Consider the following 16,762-nt stretch of genomic DNA (forward strand, 5'->3'; position numbering starts at 1 on the left):
CATTCGGTTTTATTTCATGCCACTGATCACCCGGCATGCCTTGATGTCGGTGCCATCCAGGGATGAAGAGGAGTTACCAGGTAGACAAGCAGGGAGGGGACAGATACACCCTGCAGGGGGGAGAATGTGCCTGAAGGTCCAAACCTGAGGAGCAGCATGGTTAGTGCACAAGACCCAGGCGGTAGGGCGTGACGTGAGCCTAACGTGCAGGGAGAGGGAGATACGGCTGGAGAGCCAGGGCTGCGTCAGCACGTTGTGTCTTTCCTGGGCACTTGAACTTGACCTTTCTGAACTGTAAGAGATCAGTGAATGGTGCTGAGCAGGGGAATGCCTCCTTAGAAACACAGTAGAGAATGGTTTTGAAGGGACGAAGATTAGACAGTGGTAAAAATATCCGGGACCGACTGCAATGGTTCAAGCAGGATGGATGAAGGCCTGAACTGAAGGGGAAGGCATGCAGGGTGCGGCAGCCAAATCAGTAGACCTTGGAGAACTTCTCGATAGAAGGGACGACTCTCTGGTGTCTGGTTTGGGCAATTGGAGTGGATCATGGTGATTCAAGAGACAGAGAACGTGCCAGTGGCATGTTCCTTTTTGGATGCAGGATGGAGACCGGGGGCTGGGTGCGTGGGGGAGTGTGGGATGTGTGTATATATGAGTGGGAGGAGCACAGTCAGTGAAAGCCTCCTTCCAAATCTAAATGGAAAAGACATTTAGCTTCTCTGCTATTTTATATTATCTTTGCCACCTCTCCTCTTATTTAGAGTAGGAATATTTAAAGATACTCCAAAAACAGACCAAACAACTAACATCTCCTAAGTGCTTCCTTTATGACTTCCTGGGGTTGTTAAAGACTTTTACCTATATTACCTCATTTGACCCTCAAAACAGTCTTGTGAAACGAATATTGTTTCTAATTTACAGATGAACAAATTCAGATTTAAAGAGATTAAGTAATCTGCTAAAAGCTTCACGATTAATAAATGACAGAGTTGACACCACTCTATGGGAACAAAAAACATTTCAGGAAAGAAGAAGGAATTTTACATTGTTCCTATTTCTGGTTGGGGGAAAATAGGCTGATAAGAAATCTGGATGAACACATGCACTTTGGCAGTTTCGTTAGCACCTTACATTTATTTTATGTTTATGCTTTCAAAACATGGTCACATTCCTCACATCAGATTTCTCTCAAAATATCTACATAAGGCAGCCAGGGCAGATGCTAGTATCTCTATCAGTCAATCAACAAACATTTGTTGGCACACACTGAGCAAGTCACTGTTCATTCGCAAGTGAAGTTTGCTTCACAGTCCTGCTTGCAAGAAGTTTACAGTCTAGTAAAGAGTTGCTATAGAGGCTATGGAACAGCAGAAGGCTCATGTGCCAAGTGCTAAATGAAGGCTAGAAACCATTAGTTTTCACACTGCATCCCCTGGAAACCCCAGATCCTAGTGCCTGTGGGGCAATGGTTCTTAAAAGGAAGGAATGATTTTTCCCCCCGGGGGACATTTGGCAATGTCTGGAGACATTTTTAATTCTTGCAACTTTGGAGGATGTGTGCACTGCTGGCATCTAGTGGGTAGAGGGCAGGGTGCTGCTAAACATCCTGCAATGCACAGGACAGAACCCACCACAGAGAACTATCCAGCCCCAAATGGCAAGGGTGTTAGGGTTGAGAAATCTGCTCTAGGGTAATATAAGTACTTGATTTGAATTTCAGTTAAAAGTTATACTTTATTTACAAATAATAAAAGAACAGATATATTGAAAATGATCACAAACTAAATTTTAACACATTGTATTCATCAAAGGATTAAATGGTGCCACCAAATTAAATGGTTTTGTGGAGAACTTGGGCTAAATCTTCCTGGCATAGCGATCGTAAAGGAGAGCAGTTTCTAACCAGATCACCCGCTATGAAGAATACTCTAAAATTTCCAGATGAGTTGTTGTTTTTTAAAAAAATTAACCATTTCCAATTATATTCCTGTATGTAGCAGAGGTGAGAGATAAAATACAGAAATAAATTTAGAAGCTGAAGCTGATATAAGACTACAGTCATCTACAACACTCGATTTCATATTTTTATATTGATCAAACAGCCTAACTGATTTTACCAGTAAATGTTCAGTTTGAACTTATACATTTGAATTAATGAGACACTGATTTCATCCGAGGGGGACAAAGAGACCCGTGCGCTGGAATGCGATGTGGGATCCATGACCTGCCCCTCAGAGCGTGTTGCTCAGAGCTTGGTATAAATGCAGAATCCCAGGCTCCAGCCCAGACTTTCTGAATCGGGATCTGCATTTCAACATGATCACATGCACATTGGAGTTTGGGGGGTGCTAGTCTATAGGACATCGCAGAAGAAAAACCAGGTAGAGCCAGTATAAACGGCAAGGACTGCGGGCAAAGCGGGGTTTCCACAGGGCATGATTCCAATTAAACAGACAAGAACGTGGGTGGGAGCATTCTAGGTGAGGAAAGGGGCCACACGACAGGGCTGGGAATAGACCACCCTGGCCAGACAGAACTCTTAGGAACAGCTTGAAGAATGTGGGCATAGGGGGGACTGGGGCCGAGGGGGGCCAGCGCCCCACTTTCTGGGGCTGCTTCCCGCAGGCCAGGCCGCCTCCTTGTTGGCAGAGCAGCCTCCGCCCGAATTCCAGGCCGGGATTGCCAACCGCTTAGCCACCGTGAATCAATTAAAGCCTCAATAGCCCCAAGAAGTTGGGGCTCATTATCTCCAATTTCTAGACGGGGAGCCGACCACTTCCGACGCTGTAATTACGGCAGGGCAGAGGGCACCTGAGGCAGGAAGTCTGGTCTGTAAGGGCGCATTCCTGGCCGCCCGGGTTCTGCCTCCCGAGGGGTGGGGGGGGAGCTGCTCTCCGCGGCGGGGGTCCTTCACAGCGTAAGGGGCTTCAGGGACCCCTAGAAGGGAGGAAAGGGGCTCTGGCCAGGCTTGGGTGGGGCGTGTGAAGAACAAGGCCACGACTGATGACCTGGTGCTGAGAGGGTCTGCTGGAGGGATGCTGGCGCAGGGGGTGAGGGCTGCCCGAGGGGAGCCCCAGGAGCGGGGCTGTTCCTGGGAGGAGCTGGAACTGTCAGCCATCCAGCCCAGCAGCCAGGAAACGTCACCTGAGTCCAGAAACCACCTGGTTTTCCTGAGAATACAAGTAGGCCTCACGGCAGCCTTAGGTGTCTGCTGAGTTCGTCACAAGCCACATGAAGCCCTGGGAAACAGGCTTTGCAGCCCCGCCTGGGCCTTGCTCTTGCCAGGACGCCGGCACAGGGTCTGCTTTCTCCCGGCCTCTGGAGAGGTCCGGTGAGGTTTCTAAGTCAAAGCAATGGACTTGACGCTAAGTGTCCAAGGGATTGTCAGGGCCAGTTGTTCCATCCCTTTAGGGCCCCCCTCTTCCACCCATCCTCCAGATGCGCCTGCAGCCTGCCCACCCTGCCCTGGCCAGCACTGCTCAGAACACACGTCGACGCCCAGCTGAGGCCGCTTACCTCTGCCCTGAGGCTGAGCCCCCAACTCCTGCAGGCCACGTGTGAGGTTTCAGGCCGGCCTGAGGCCCTGCCTCCCCATGCTGCCCTTTGACTCCTGGTTAATCACTCCCAGCTGGGCAGGGGCCTGAGTTTGTTCAGATTTTCTGGGAAGAAAAGGCTCTGAAACTTGAGCCCTTTACTAGGTGGTTGTGGACGCCTTTTGGGGACAGAGCAAGTGCTGCTGGTCCCTGTCGGGGCTGCCCCATGGCCTCGGCATCTCCACAGAGAGTGGGAGGGAAAGGCTGAGGCTGCCGGGGGGAGACCTGGGAGTCACCCCCACCTTTCCGCCAGGCCCAGGCAAGGGATCTGCCCCTAAACATGAGGAATGATCCTTGGGACAGGTCCCAGTGTAAGGAGCCTAGCATTTCACCAGAGCAGAGGGACATAGGTTTTTTGCATCTCCCGCAAATTCCTGAAACTTACTCTTCTGGGATATTAAGAAACCGTTCCTGACAGCTGCAAAAACCCAGGGAGGGAGTAACATTAAGCTGAGAATACCCTAATATAGGAAGCACATTTGGGACTTTCTGCAAGGCACAGCTAGCAAGGGGGGGACAGAGGAAGTGGTGATGGTGGGGAGAGGTGCGGAGATAAACAGGGAGGCCCCCAGTTCATTGTTACACACCCACTTAAGGGGTGGCACAGGCGGGGGTGCTTCTTACTCAGGAGGTCCCTGGGGAAGCACCTCAGGGGGAGGAGGGGACAGAATCCAGAAAGGAAGACAACGGAGCTGAAAGCTGACGGTGAGCCCAGCCCGGGCACAAGCTCCTGGTTCCTCTGGAGAGGCCGCCAACCCTGGTGGGCTGCACTGGACTCCAAGCTGCAAAGCTGGGAATCCAGCGGGGCCTGTGGGAACACTGACAGCTTGACCTCTCCAGGTGATTTCAAACCTGATGCCCCGGACAGGTATGGGCCCATATAATAGAATACTACACAGGCAGTAGAAATTACATTTTTCTTTAAGAATATTCAAGTATATGGGGACATTTTCATGATAAATTTGTACCCCCCAAAAAGCTAGCATTATAAACCCTAGATACAGAATCCAGTTACTTCACTGAATACACACACTTCTACCCCTGGAAGCTTAGTGTCCTGGAAGATCACCAACACAGCAGCACTGGCTATCTCTGTGGAGTAGCATTGTGGGTGACATTTATTTTCTTCATATTCTTTCTATATGTTCCAAGTTTCCTAGAGTCAACATGCCTTGCTTTTGTAAACTGGATGATAATTGTTTATTTAAATGGCAGCACTAGTTCTGTTTAAACTGGTAGTTCTAGCTAAAGGTCCAGGGGTCAGGGAGCCGTGGGCAAAGGAGAAGGGGTCCTGTTGGGCTCTGACACTCGCCCACCAGCATCCATTCCCCCTTCTTCCTTCCTACAGAGCTTCTGTTTTGCTCTAGGTGGGGATCGTGTCTTCCATCTGCCCCTCCAGAGCCACTCTCCACTTCTCTCTTCCCCACCTTGTGCCCGGGGCCGGCTGACCTTTATGGACCATGTTGAAAGCACCAGTTGGGTTTAGTTGGTTGGCGACACCAGCAGGGGAGCAAAGGGAGCCAGAGCACAGCCAGGCATCCGTCCCTCCAGCTGTCCCCGGTGGGCTGGCCCTGTTTCTCCTCTACAGGCCAGGGTCCCATCACACAGCTCTCTGTGTCTCCGGTTCATCCCTCCCCTTGCCGGCTGTGGGTGACGTAGTGGGCTGAATGGTGGCACCCCCAAAAAAACATTTCCATGTCCCAATCCATGGAACCCACAAATGTGGCTTTATTTGGGACAAGGGTCTCTGCAGATGTAATGAAGGATTTTATGATGAGGAGATGATTCTGGGTGGGCCCTAAATCCAACAGCAAGTGTCCTAAAAAGGGAGAAGCAGAGGAAGATTCGACATAGGAAAGAGGACAAACTATACCCACGGAGGTGGAGATTGGGGTGCTGTGGCCACAGGGCAGGGGTGCCAGCAGCTGCCGGAAGCTGGAAGAGGCACAGGACGGATTCTCCCCCAGGGTCTCCAGAGGGGGTGTGGCCCCTGGAGCCTTGGAGGGGGTTCTGGCCTTCCTGGCCTCCAGAACTGTGAGACACTAAACCGTTGTTGTAAGCCACCTAATTTGTGTTATTTTGTTACCACAGCCACAGGAAATTAATCCAGATGGTAACAGTGTGCGCTGTTGTTACCAGCCCTGGAGGGTGCCTGGTGTTTTTTTGTTTTCCCTACACCCTGCTCAGACCTTTGTAAATAGCAGGTTACCCAGTTTTCGTGACTCCCCTGTGTCCTGCCAGGGGCCTGTCTGATGTGGGGTCTGCCTCATCCATGTCTACACGTATCCCAGGCAAACTGACCCGTATCCAGGGATGGGTCCTAATTTGTCCAAGCAACCACAGTAATCCTATTCTGCTTGCAAGTGACTGGTCCAAGAACAGACATATCCTCAGTGTTGCCAAGCCAGAGAGAATCCTGGGGAGCTTCTAGGACGATTCTATGCTCCTACAACAGAGCCACAGAAGAGACGATTCTTCGATCCTCTTCTTCCTCGGGATGTCAGCATGTCCAGGCAGGATGCTGCAAGTGCTACAGCCCTCTTGCCGTCAATTTGAGGCAAGTGGTGAACCAATGAACTCACCAGCCCTGAAGGTGGTCCTACCCTGGCCTTGCAGTCACGTGAGATAACATAATACATTCCTATGTCACTTATTTCAGTTTGAGTTGGGGTGTTATTGGTGGCTGGAAGCCAACTAAATAATGGAGAATTAGATTGGTTACATGTGGCCTGAAGGCAAAGACGGTCAGACAAATTTAAATATCCTAGTACCTGTAAGAAAACTTTCAAAACTTGAAAAATCTTGATTAAAAAGCACTTTGTGATATATATGTGCTCACACTTGGTTGGAAAATAGTACCAAAACAAAATATTAATATGTAGAGATTTGTAGTCGACTACCATCTTAAATGGGGAGAGGTTCTGAAATAATAGCAATAAGGTAAAAAAAAAAAAACAGAAATAAGATAAAACAAAAATAATTCTGTGTATCACAACTGGGATATTCAAATTAGCAAACAATTATTAAAGCTGTTTTATGCCAGGCACTCAGCACTGAGGGATCAAATGGGAAAAAGATGTTGGTCATTTTCCTTGAGGAGCTTACAGATTATTTTAAAAAACAAACAAAAAACCCCACAAAAACCTCAAAAAACAAAGTTTTCCAAGTTATGTTTTATTCAAGTCCTGAAAAAATAAATGCAAAATTGTTCATCTAGTGTTTGTCTCTACTTGTATCCATCACTTTCTGTGCTGCTGTTGATTATACACTTGGTGAGAAATGCACAGTTACAAGGTCAAAGTGAGTGCAGTTCAGAGGAAGAAAAGTAGAAAGAAATTTGTTCAGAAATATCACATAAACAAAGTATGGGGGACAAAACTGATCTTTACCCCAAAATGCTAAAAATTAAGTTCTACTGGTAAAGTATTACTTGTACCTGTAGCAGGTATTTATTTCCCAGGGACCCAATTTAAAGAAAACTGGTTGAAGGCCTAGGGGAGCAACGGTAGTATCCTGGGCCTTCCTGTCACACTTCACAGAACAAAACAGATGGAAATATGAGCCATTTCTTCACCAGCCAAGACCCCTGCCCCTTAACTCCAGGATGGGGAAGCACCTCTTCCACCAGCCTGATCCTCCAGTAGAGAACCATTCCTTTTGGATCAAGTAGGTCCCCTCTGTAAATCCTCTTTAAAATACTAACACCCTTGGCTAGGCGCAGTGGCTCACACCTGTAATCCTAGCACTCTGGGAGGCCGAGGTGAGTGGATCATTTGAGCTCAGGAGTTCGAGACCAGCCTGAGCAAGAGTGAGGCCACATCTCTACTAAAAAAATAGAAAGAAATTAGCCAGACAACTAAAAAAAATATATAAAAAATTAGCCAGGCATGGTGGCGCATACCTGTAGTCTCAGCTACTCGGAAGGCTGAGGCAGGAGGATCGCTTTAGCCCAGGAGTTTGAGGTTGCTGTGAGCTTGGCTGACACCACAGCACTCTAGCCCGGGCAACAGAGTGAGACTCTGTCTCAAAAAAAAAAAAAAAAAAAAAAAAAAGAACAAATACTAACGCCCATGGCAGGCATATCAAATTAATTCACCACAAGGGGTGATTGCTTTAGTTTTTCATCAGGGCTCTGAAAGAAGGGGACACAGGAATGAAACAGAGAGGGTTTAAGAGGGTGTTTCCTGGGAAGGCTGGCACAGTGAGACATGCAAGTGGGGAAATCTCTGGCTGGCACAATGCTGAGAGGGGCCTGGACACAAACCACCTACTCTTACCTCTCTCCCTAGCCTTCCTCTTTTAAGTAATGCCTCAGTAGAGTCGTCTCATCCAACGAGCTTCCTAAGGTTTGCTCCATGGAACACTGGTTCTACGTGATACTCTCAGAAAATTCTGTGGTCTAATAAGTCTAGGAAATGCTCTGCACTGAAAACCCTGAAAGAATCCCAAGTAGGTTAGTTTATTAATACCTCTGAGAAGTCCTACAGTCAGGAATCCTAATTTGTGTTCATGTAAGCCAGGATTTTTCAGGTGTTTTTGTTCAAAAACTCTTTAGTGCATGTGAATCATCACCTCTTAACAACGCATTCTGAAAATGCTTATCTGATGTTCATAGTTTTCAGTTAGAGTATTTGTTATCGAGTTTTAGATAATGTGGCCACAATCTCTTTCTTTCTTTTTTTTTTTTTTTTTGCCATCTCTCCAGCTCATTGTCTGTTCATGGCGTCCGAGCAGGGAAGAGAAGAAGCAAAACACATCCTGGACGCTCAGCTGTTTCTTGTTGGCATCCCCAGCAAATGATCTCGATGGGAACAGATTTAAACTCTTCCTTACTTTACAGTTAGCAGATTAGCCGCAGATTGCAATTATCCAGGCTCTCTTTTCTTTGTTAATCTGGAAACTTGGAAGTTGGCTTCTGCTGAGTTGTTTTCAGCAAAACTTGGCCCCTTTTAAAGCAGTAGCCTCCTTCGCAAGCTCCTCTTCATTATTCTGTAATCTTTGGACAAAGCCCAAACATCGCTCCTCCCCAAGGAGAGCTGGTTTAGGAAAATTGCTATTGTTCCTGGCCAGGAAATATGTCAAAATAGAGTCATCACAGATGTAACTGGATTTCAGGATGTTGTCTGGAAGCCACCAAACTACCAAGTATTTGAGACCACAAGAGACAGACTCAAGGACTCACTGTAAGACTTTGCTACTGAGAGTGAGCTCTGAGAACTTGTTAGAAATGTAGACTCTGCAGTCTGGGTCTCCCCAGACCTGCCAAAGCAGAATCTGCATTTGAACAATCCCTGTCTGATCTGTATGCACATCAAAGTCTAAGAAATGCCAGAATTCATCCCGTCATGGCTCGTTTTTTTCTTCATTTATTAACAAGTTATTAAGCACCCCACTAGACGCCAGGCTCTGTTCTAGGTGTTGGGGACACTGGTAGAAAAGCAGGTACGTTCTCAGTTGTCACATAGTTTACAGTCTAGTGGGGTAGACAGACATAAACACATTTAAAACAAAGGATTTCAGGAAGGGGTAAGTGCTTGAGGAAACAGGAGGGTGAAGGATTAGAAGACGATGGGAGTTGAGGGTGAGATGCAATGGTCAGGTGGGGTCTGTCTGAACAGACACCTCACGGGGAGAGGGGGCAGCCACGGGAACATTCCGGGCAGATGGTACCGTGAAAGCAAAGCCCCAAGGAGAGTTTGAGCTTGGGGACAGAGAGAAGGGAGGCCAGTGTGGCTCATGCTTAGCAGGTTAGGAAACTCAGAGGTCACAGAGATAGAGAAGGGCCAGATTATGAGCAAGGAAGATTCTCAAACTTAATGTGCAGCAGAATCCCCAGAGGGGGCCTTGGGTCCTACCACCAAAGCTCTGACTCAGTAGCTCGGGGTGGGACCCAAGACTTTGCATTTCTAACAAGTCCCAGGTGATGGTGCTGATGGTGGTCCATGAACCACACTTGGAGAACCACGGATGTAGAACATGTGGGTCTTCATAAGGAGTTCAGTTGTAGCCTAAGGGTGATGGAAAGTCATCGGATGACTGTACATAGCAGAGGGCAAGATCTGATTTCCATTTTCCTCTGTCTGCCCAGAAAAGGAGCCCTTTCCAGCCATTCACTATCACCTGGACCTGCATTCCCTTCCAGCTTTGCTCATCATTTGATTTGACCCAATTTCCCATCCTTTCTCTCCATTTCCTCCCAAACATTTCCATTGTGTCTTGTGGAACCCCCACTCCCTGAGCAGCCATTCTTGCATATCCTCAGCCTTTTTTAGAACTTCCCTACTCCTTTCTTGCCTTAATTGGAGCCCGGCTAGTCACAAGAACACAGCATTCACACAGCTCTCTCTGGCAGGTCCTGTTTGATAGTCGACGGTCTGTGAACTGCAGGGCCTGGGGATAGTGCTGGTGCCTGGTTTTCCTTATTGTTGCTCCCAGAACTTAAGCCCTATTAATGGTTACAAAATACCCTGCCCACGAGAGGGCCAGGATGCCTGGCTTTACCACTGGATTACACGTCCTCATTCACCGGGGGTCACGCCTGCTGGCCCCCACCTTCCTCTCTGCATAGCCCCTCTTGTCAGTCTCGTGGAAGTTAATGACACGATGCCCCATCCAGCACCCCGGCTTCTCAGTTTCCTTGACCTTCTCATCTCTGATGACCTTTTCTTCCTCCATCCTACCACTTCGTGGCCACAGCCTGAACCTTGTCACCACCAGAAACTGTCCCGCTGCTGCAAGCCCAAAGGCCCGCTGTCTTCCATAGCTTCTTCTCCCTGACACACGCTCCAGCGTCCCTTGCAACAATTCTCCCTCTCTGTGGAGATCTCCTTCCCGTTGTCTCCGCCACCTCTTATAATCCGTCAGCCTCTTTTCTGTTCATTCTTCTTGTCCAGCTTAGGGTTTATGGCTCATCACTGTAAACACTCCCTTCAAAGCTCCCATCCTCAGAATGCCCTGCCTTCCAATGCAGTCTCCTACAAAACCAGAAATGTCCCCGTCTGGTTTTCCACGCCTGCATTCAAGCAGCTCCGTGTTCCACGGGGAAGTCAAGCAAGCGGACTGCCTTCGCTTTCAGTTCACGATCTCAAGACCTCAAAGGGGTATTCAAAACTGCTAGGCAACATTGCTGTGTTTCTCTGTTAAGACCAGCATCCATATTCTTCTAGGTGACTTTCTCATTCCTTTTTTATCCTTACAACTCCCACACCCCTTCCCTGCTTCTTACTCTCACTCAGCTGATGAACTCTCCTCACACGTCATTGAGGAACGAGATGCTCTGGGATGTGAGCTCTCTCATTCTCCTACTTTGACACCTGCCAGCACATCTGCACTTGCCGCCTCCCCTCTGCTCCGATGTGTCCATGCCCATCCAAGGCTCATGCCCCCAGTCCCGGGTGCTCCGAGTGGCCTCCCCTCAGCCCGTCCCCACTCCCGCCAGCGTCTCCCTCACTAGCGGATCGTTCCCACTGGCACACACACCAGTATCTCCATCTGTTTCTTCTGTAGTTCACATCTGTACTTCCAAATAATACAGCTATTTTTAGCTTCTTCAACTTTAGACACTTTCTATTGCCTTCCTGCACCCCCACTCCATCTTCCAATGTCATTATAGCTCCATTTTTGGCTAAGTCGACGTTCTGTGCTGGCATTCTAGGACCGTAAGTACTCACAGCTGAACCACGGTGGCTGGTATTCTTTTACGGGTCAACTTTGATTTTCTTGGGGCTATTAATTACCTTGTTTTTCCATTGCTTAGTCTTCTAAGTATCTATTACTAAGTTTTTACTAAACTTTCCAATTAAAGGGTAAAACCCCTCTCATGAGTCACAGGTAGCTGATTAAGACAGTGTCTCACTCTCAGGCCTGGCGCTGGGGCTGGGACCGGTGGGGGATGGCTCGGCGGGGCATGCAACTGCGTGCTTATGTGTGGTCTCCCCAGTGTGGCAGGGGCAGGGTCGTCAGACTTCTCACATCGCAGCTCAGGGCGCCAAGAGTGAGTGTTCCAACAGACAAGATGGAAGCCTTGTGGCCTTTTAGGACCTTCCCTGGAAGTCACATACTGTCACTTCCATTCTGTTGTAATGGTTGGAGTGGTCAAAAGCCCACCCAGATTCAAGGGGAGGGGGCACAAACCTCACCTTTCCATGGGAGAAATATCAAAGATTTGTAGCCATGTTTTAAAACTTCCACAGAGACGCACACACTGGTACTCGCACCTGAGTAGAATGTCCTTGGAGAGAATCACGAGAAGCTGGGAAGCGGAGAAACCTGGTAGCTGGAGGCAGAGGCAGGAAAGAGACTTTGTCCTGTAGACCAATTTGCACCTTTTGAATTTTGCATCATGTGCCTAACTGCCTTTCTAAAAATATTAAATGATTTAAATATCTTTGACCATGTCACAGCTTTTTCTGGCCATGTCAGTTCCCAGGATACTCTAGACCAGGGTTGTCCAGTAGAACTTTCTGTGATGATGGAAATATTCTGTATCTGACCTGTCCAATACAGTAGCCACTAGCTCCTGGTGGCTATTTAACATTTGAAATGTGGCTAGTACAGCTAAGGGATTAAAATTTCAACTAAACTTAAATTTAATTTAAATTTTAATAGCCATCTGTGACTAGTGGCTACATACTGCATGGCCGTAGGAGGTGGGAGGTGCTTACGCGAATGGGCTACAGGGTGGGACTAGGAGGCTCCTTGGGACATGGTCTCCAAACATTTTTGCTCATGTATATCCTAAAACAATCTTAAACAACTCTGTACTCCTTGCACAAATTAACGTTGATGTGGAAATCCTTCATCCTTAGTTTAAAAGTTTATTTTTGCTAGGAGTTATAAAAGATTAAACATTTCATAAGATGAAATAAGATGAGGACTAACTATAATGGGAATAAATATTCCATGAGCTGGTTTGATAAAATAAGTTTTAATTACTGAATAATGCAGACTGGATCTGAAAAAAATCATGTTAAAATGCTTTAACATCCACTGCTTTAGCCGTTCTGAATTTAGAGCACCTCAATGTGGGCCACACTTCACCCTCGACGGAAATACGCATGAGACAGGGAGAGGCAGCAAGCCTTAAGGGGGAAGATGCCTTGATGAATCATTAAAGAAGCCTCCGAAACCAATAGATCAATCTCCCCTCCGTTGGCAAGAGGAAGTTTTTACACCCCAGAGCAAGGCTCCACGGTGACATTGTAATGGGTGAGGGAGGCATGGGAGGTTTTATGAGATGGATTTAGAAATCAGTACTTTGGAAGTTGACTTTGGAAGTGGATTCCCTTTAAATCACTCATGGACATTTACCTCTTGAAAGGTCTGTACACCATGAGGTATACTTGAACCCCAGATTGAAGACGGCTGCCACAGGAAGACAGAAGCTGGGTTTGGTACCCAGTTGCCTGCTGCTGCTGCTTCAGCTGAAAATTGTCAAGGGAGGACAGATGGGGGAGAGTGTCCTGGTGCCCCTTAAACAAAGGCAGGGGGCCCAGTCAGTGTCACTGGCCTGCTCTGTGAGCCTCACTTGTCTTGCCTGGAATTTTTAAGCCTGTCCCAAGTGGAAAGGGGGCAAACACAGGGCTGGGCTACCTTATTCCAGGACTTAAGAATCAGCTAGGTGAGACTTAATTCCTTTACCAGTACCTTTCGCTCCATCATTACTCTCCACACCATCTTGTCCTCCTCCCCTCTTCCTCCAACTCTTTCAGATTGAGTACAGAATAGAGCTGGGTTTGCAGAATCGCAGCTCACTAGCATTGGGGGAACGGGGCTGAGAGGGGCTGAGTCAGTGCTCAGTAGTCTGAGTAACCAAGGGCCGATTAGTATGCCCTCCTGCAGGGCCATCATGTCTAACCCGGGGCTGCTCATGAGATGAAAACTGCATGTGGTCCAAATTACCCTTATAATAAAAACTCCCTGTAGTCAGCCACTGAATATGGCCCACAGAGTTGGTATTTATGTACCACATTGGAGACCGATACACCATCTGTCAAAATATACAATACAGAGTCCACTTTTTCCCTTCTAGCTAGTGAGGACAAATCACTGTTTCTTTGGTGAAGTACTAGATGTGTAGATGGCTTGCATCTAAGAGTGATGTTGTACAAAAATGTATTTCTTTAAACCCAAGAATCATCTTAGGGTGTGGGGTGCTCACCCTGAGGGGCTGGAGGCACCTGAGCCCTGAGGGTGGAGCAGAGCCCCAGCTCCGTGACTCCCTCGCCGGGGTGGAAGATCACCGACAGACTGACTGATGGTGGGCAGAAGCGGCCAGAGCATTCCCATTGCCATTTAAAAACCTTCCCCTGCCCTCTTTCTTGGCCCAGCAATTTGTAGTTGAATTACATCAGTTTGCATCCGTGTATGGCCTGATTACTGCTCCATGCCGGGCACCAAGGTAAGTACTCTCTGCACATCTTTCAGATAGGAGTTAGCACAAAAGCCCTTTTGCCTCACCCCACTCCCATTTATTTATTTATTTAGAGGCAGGGCCCCACTTTGTCATCCAGGCTGAGTGCAGTAGTGCAATCAGAGCTCACTGTAACTTTGAACTCCTCCTGCCTCAGCCTCCCGAAAAGCTGGGACTACAGGCATGCACCCAGCTAATATTTAAATTTTTGTTTGTGTAGAGACAGGGATCTCACGATGTTGCCCAGGCTGATCTTGAACTCCTGGCCTCAAGCAATCCTCCTGCCTCCACCTCCCAAAGTGCTGAGATTATAGGTGACAGTCACCACACTTGGCCCCTGCTCCCCATTTAAGAACTTCACCTTTGTCTACTTGCAGAGAGTTGTAAAATAACCAAGAAGATAGATACATTTGGCCCACTTCCTCACACACAAGGGCCCTGAGACTGCCAGGAAGTAGCAAAAGAAATAGCAATTAAATATCTAATGATCAAATGAGGTGCTTATCCTGAGGAAAGGCAGAAGGGACCCAGAGATACACAGCTGCTGGATGAGTTGAGTTGGAAAGGAAAAAGGATGACTTACCTGGAAAAACGGAAGCACTTCATTGGACAAGATCTTGATATCTTCAGAAGACACTTAAGCAATGTATTTTCTCTAATTTTCTGCCTTCGGGTGACATCTAAAACATCAATTAATAACTTCTTTTTTTTTTTTTCCTGAGACAGAGTCTCACTCTCTTGCCTGGGCTAGAGTGCCGTGGCGTCAGCCTAGCTCACAGCAACCTCAAACTCCCAGGCTGAAGAGATCCTCCTGCCTCAGCCTCCTGGGTAGCTGGAACTACAGGCACACGCCACCATGCCTGGCTAATTTATTTCTATTTATAGTAGAGACGGGGGTCTCGCTCTTGCTCAGGCTGGTCTCGAACTCCTGAGCTCAAACGATCCACCCGCCTCGGCCTCCCAGAGTGCTAGGATTATAGGCGTGAGCCATCACACCTGGCCTCAATTAATAACTTCTACAGCATGTTATCAATTTACCTACAATTGTCCTTGTAAGCAAAGCAGTTGCCTACTGTGCACATAGTTGGTTTAATAGTCTTAAGACTTACATCCACTTATTGCATCCGCTGTGTTAACCTTCGTGGCTAATGCTCATCTCTTCCTTGAAATGATTCCATATTAACACTGTCACAAGATAATTCACACGCTGCTGATTTTCTTCCCCCATCACAACTCCTTCGTTAAACTTTCACTGTCCATTTCCCAAAAGGCCATGTGGGAGGGTGTGCTGAAGCATGCTTAGTGGAGTCCCCCAGGGTTAGCCACCCGAACAGCTCACGACCCAGCTGATGCCAGGGAAAAAACAAGCACAGACCCGCCAGGGAGCAGGTGAGAGGCCCCTCTAGTCTGCAGATGATGTCAGCTCCTCGGGGGAATTGTATTTCTAGTCCAACATTGCCAACAACCACCTCCCATTATTTTTAATGATAACTTGACTGATGTTATATTACCTCTGTCACTGTATTTTATTTGAAGTGCCCATTACCAAACTATCAGGATGTTATTTATCCAAGTAGGAAAAAGGCTGTTGTTTCCCTCTTTGACTCAGAACACAGTCATTCTGCATCTCTGGGCACCAGGACACATTTGTTCCCAGGAAAGAATATCCAGATACCATCCACCTTGGCATCGTCTGTCCTGGAATTATTCATTGGTTCATGCACAGTCAGGGGCTGACTATCTTCTAAAGATACTCCCATGCCATGCCTTTGCTCACAATTTTGCACACACTGTCACTTGTGCAATGCCTCCCACTCCTCCTCCTTTGAGGGCTAGTTATAGGTCCCTTGGCGTCCATCCACCATCCTCTCCCCTCACCCATGCTGACATCCTCTGTCTCTGAACTCCAACAGCCCTCCCAAGCTGCCCAGTTCCATGGCACCTGCTTCTGCCTTGAAGTTGTTAATGTGTTTCTATGGACAAGTCTTGGCCGTGACTTGCAATACTAGAGGCTCCATACATGGTAAAGCATCATGGTGTGTGCTGCATTCAAGCCCAGAGCGTGAAGGAGAACACTCTGGCCTCCAAACATGAACCTCGTGAGCTCCACGGCTTCTCCAGGGCTCTTGCTCAGCCTCCTTGTTCCAGCTTGGAGCAATCATATCCTTAGGCTATGCTGGCCAAGATGGCCCTCGGGGACCACTTGTTGGAGTGCTGGACAGCAGACCCCAGATGGGCTCTGTCACTCCAGGTGGGATCACACTGAGACCCAAGGTTGTGAGGCCCTCAAGCAGCAAAGAACTGGAGATCACAAGATGGAAAGAGCCCAGGCGGGGCCTGCTACAATAAGCTCTCACCTGGATTCCTCAGACAAATGAACCTTTTTCATTCCCTATCACTTGACACCTGAATTCACTGTGTCCAGCCCTGCCACCCCTCTCCTGTCCCTGCCAGAGCAGAGGACTTTTAGCTCCTCCTTTCTATAAGGAAAGGTTTTAGTTTAGTTATTCATTTGTTGAACTGCCTTCTTCATCACATGGCATTCTCCGTGTATCCCTGTGTCTTCACACGGCTGTCTTCTCATAAGGACACTAGTTGTCTTGGATTAGGGGCTCACCCTACTCCAGTCCGACTTCATCCTAACTAATTACATTTGCAAGAATCCTGTTTCTAAATGGCATCACACCTGGAGTTACTGGGGGTTATGCCTTCAACATATCCTTTTTAGGGGGACACAATTCAAGCATAACATCAT

Source organism: Lemur catta, chromosome 8 (assembly GCF_020740605.2).
Source record: "Lemur catta isolate mLemCat1 chromosome 8, mLemCat1.pri, whole genome shotgun sequence".
Taxonomy (NCBI): Eukaryota; Metazoa; Chordata; class Mammalia; order Primates; family Lemuridae; genus Lemur; species Lemur catta.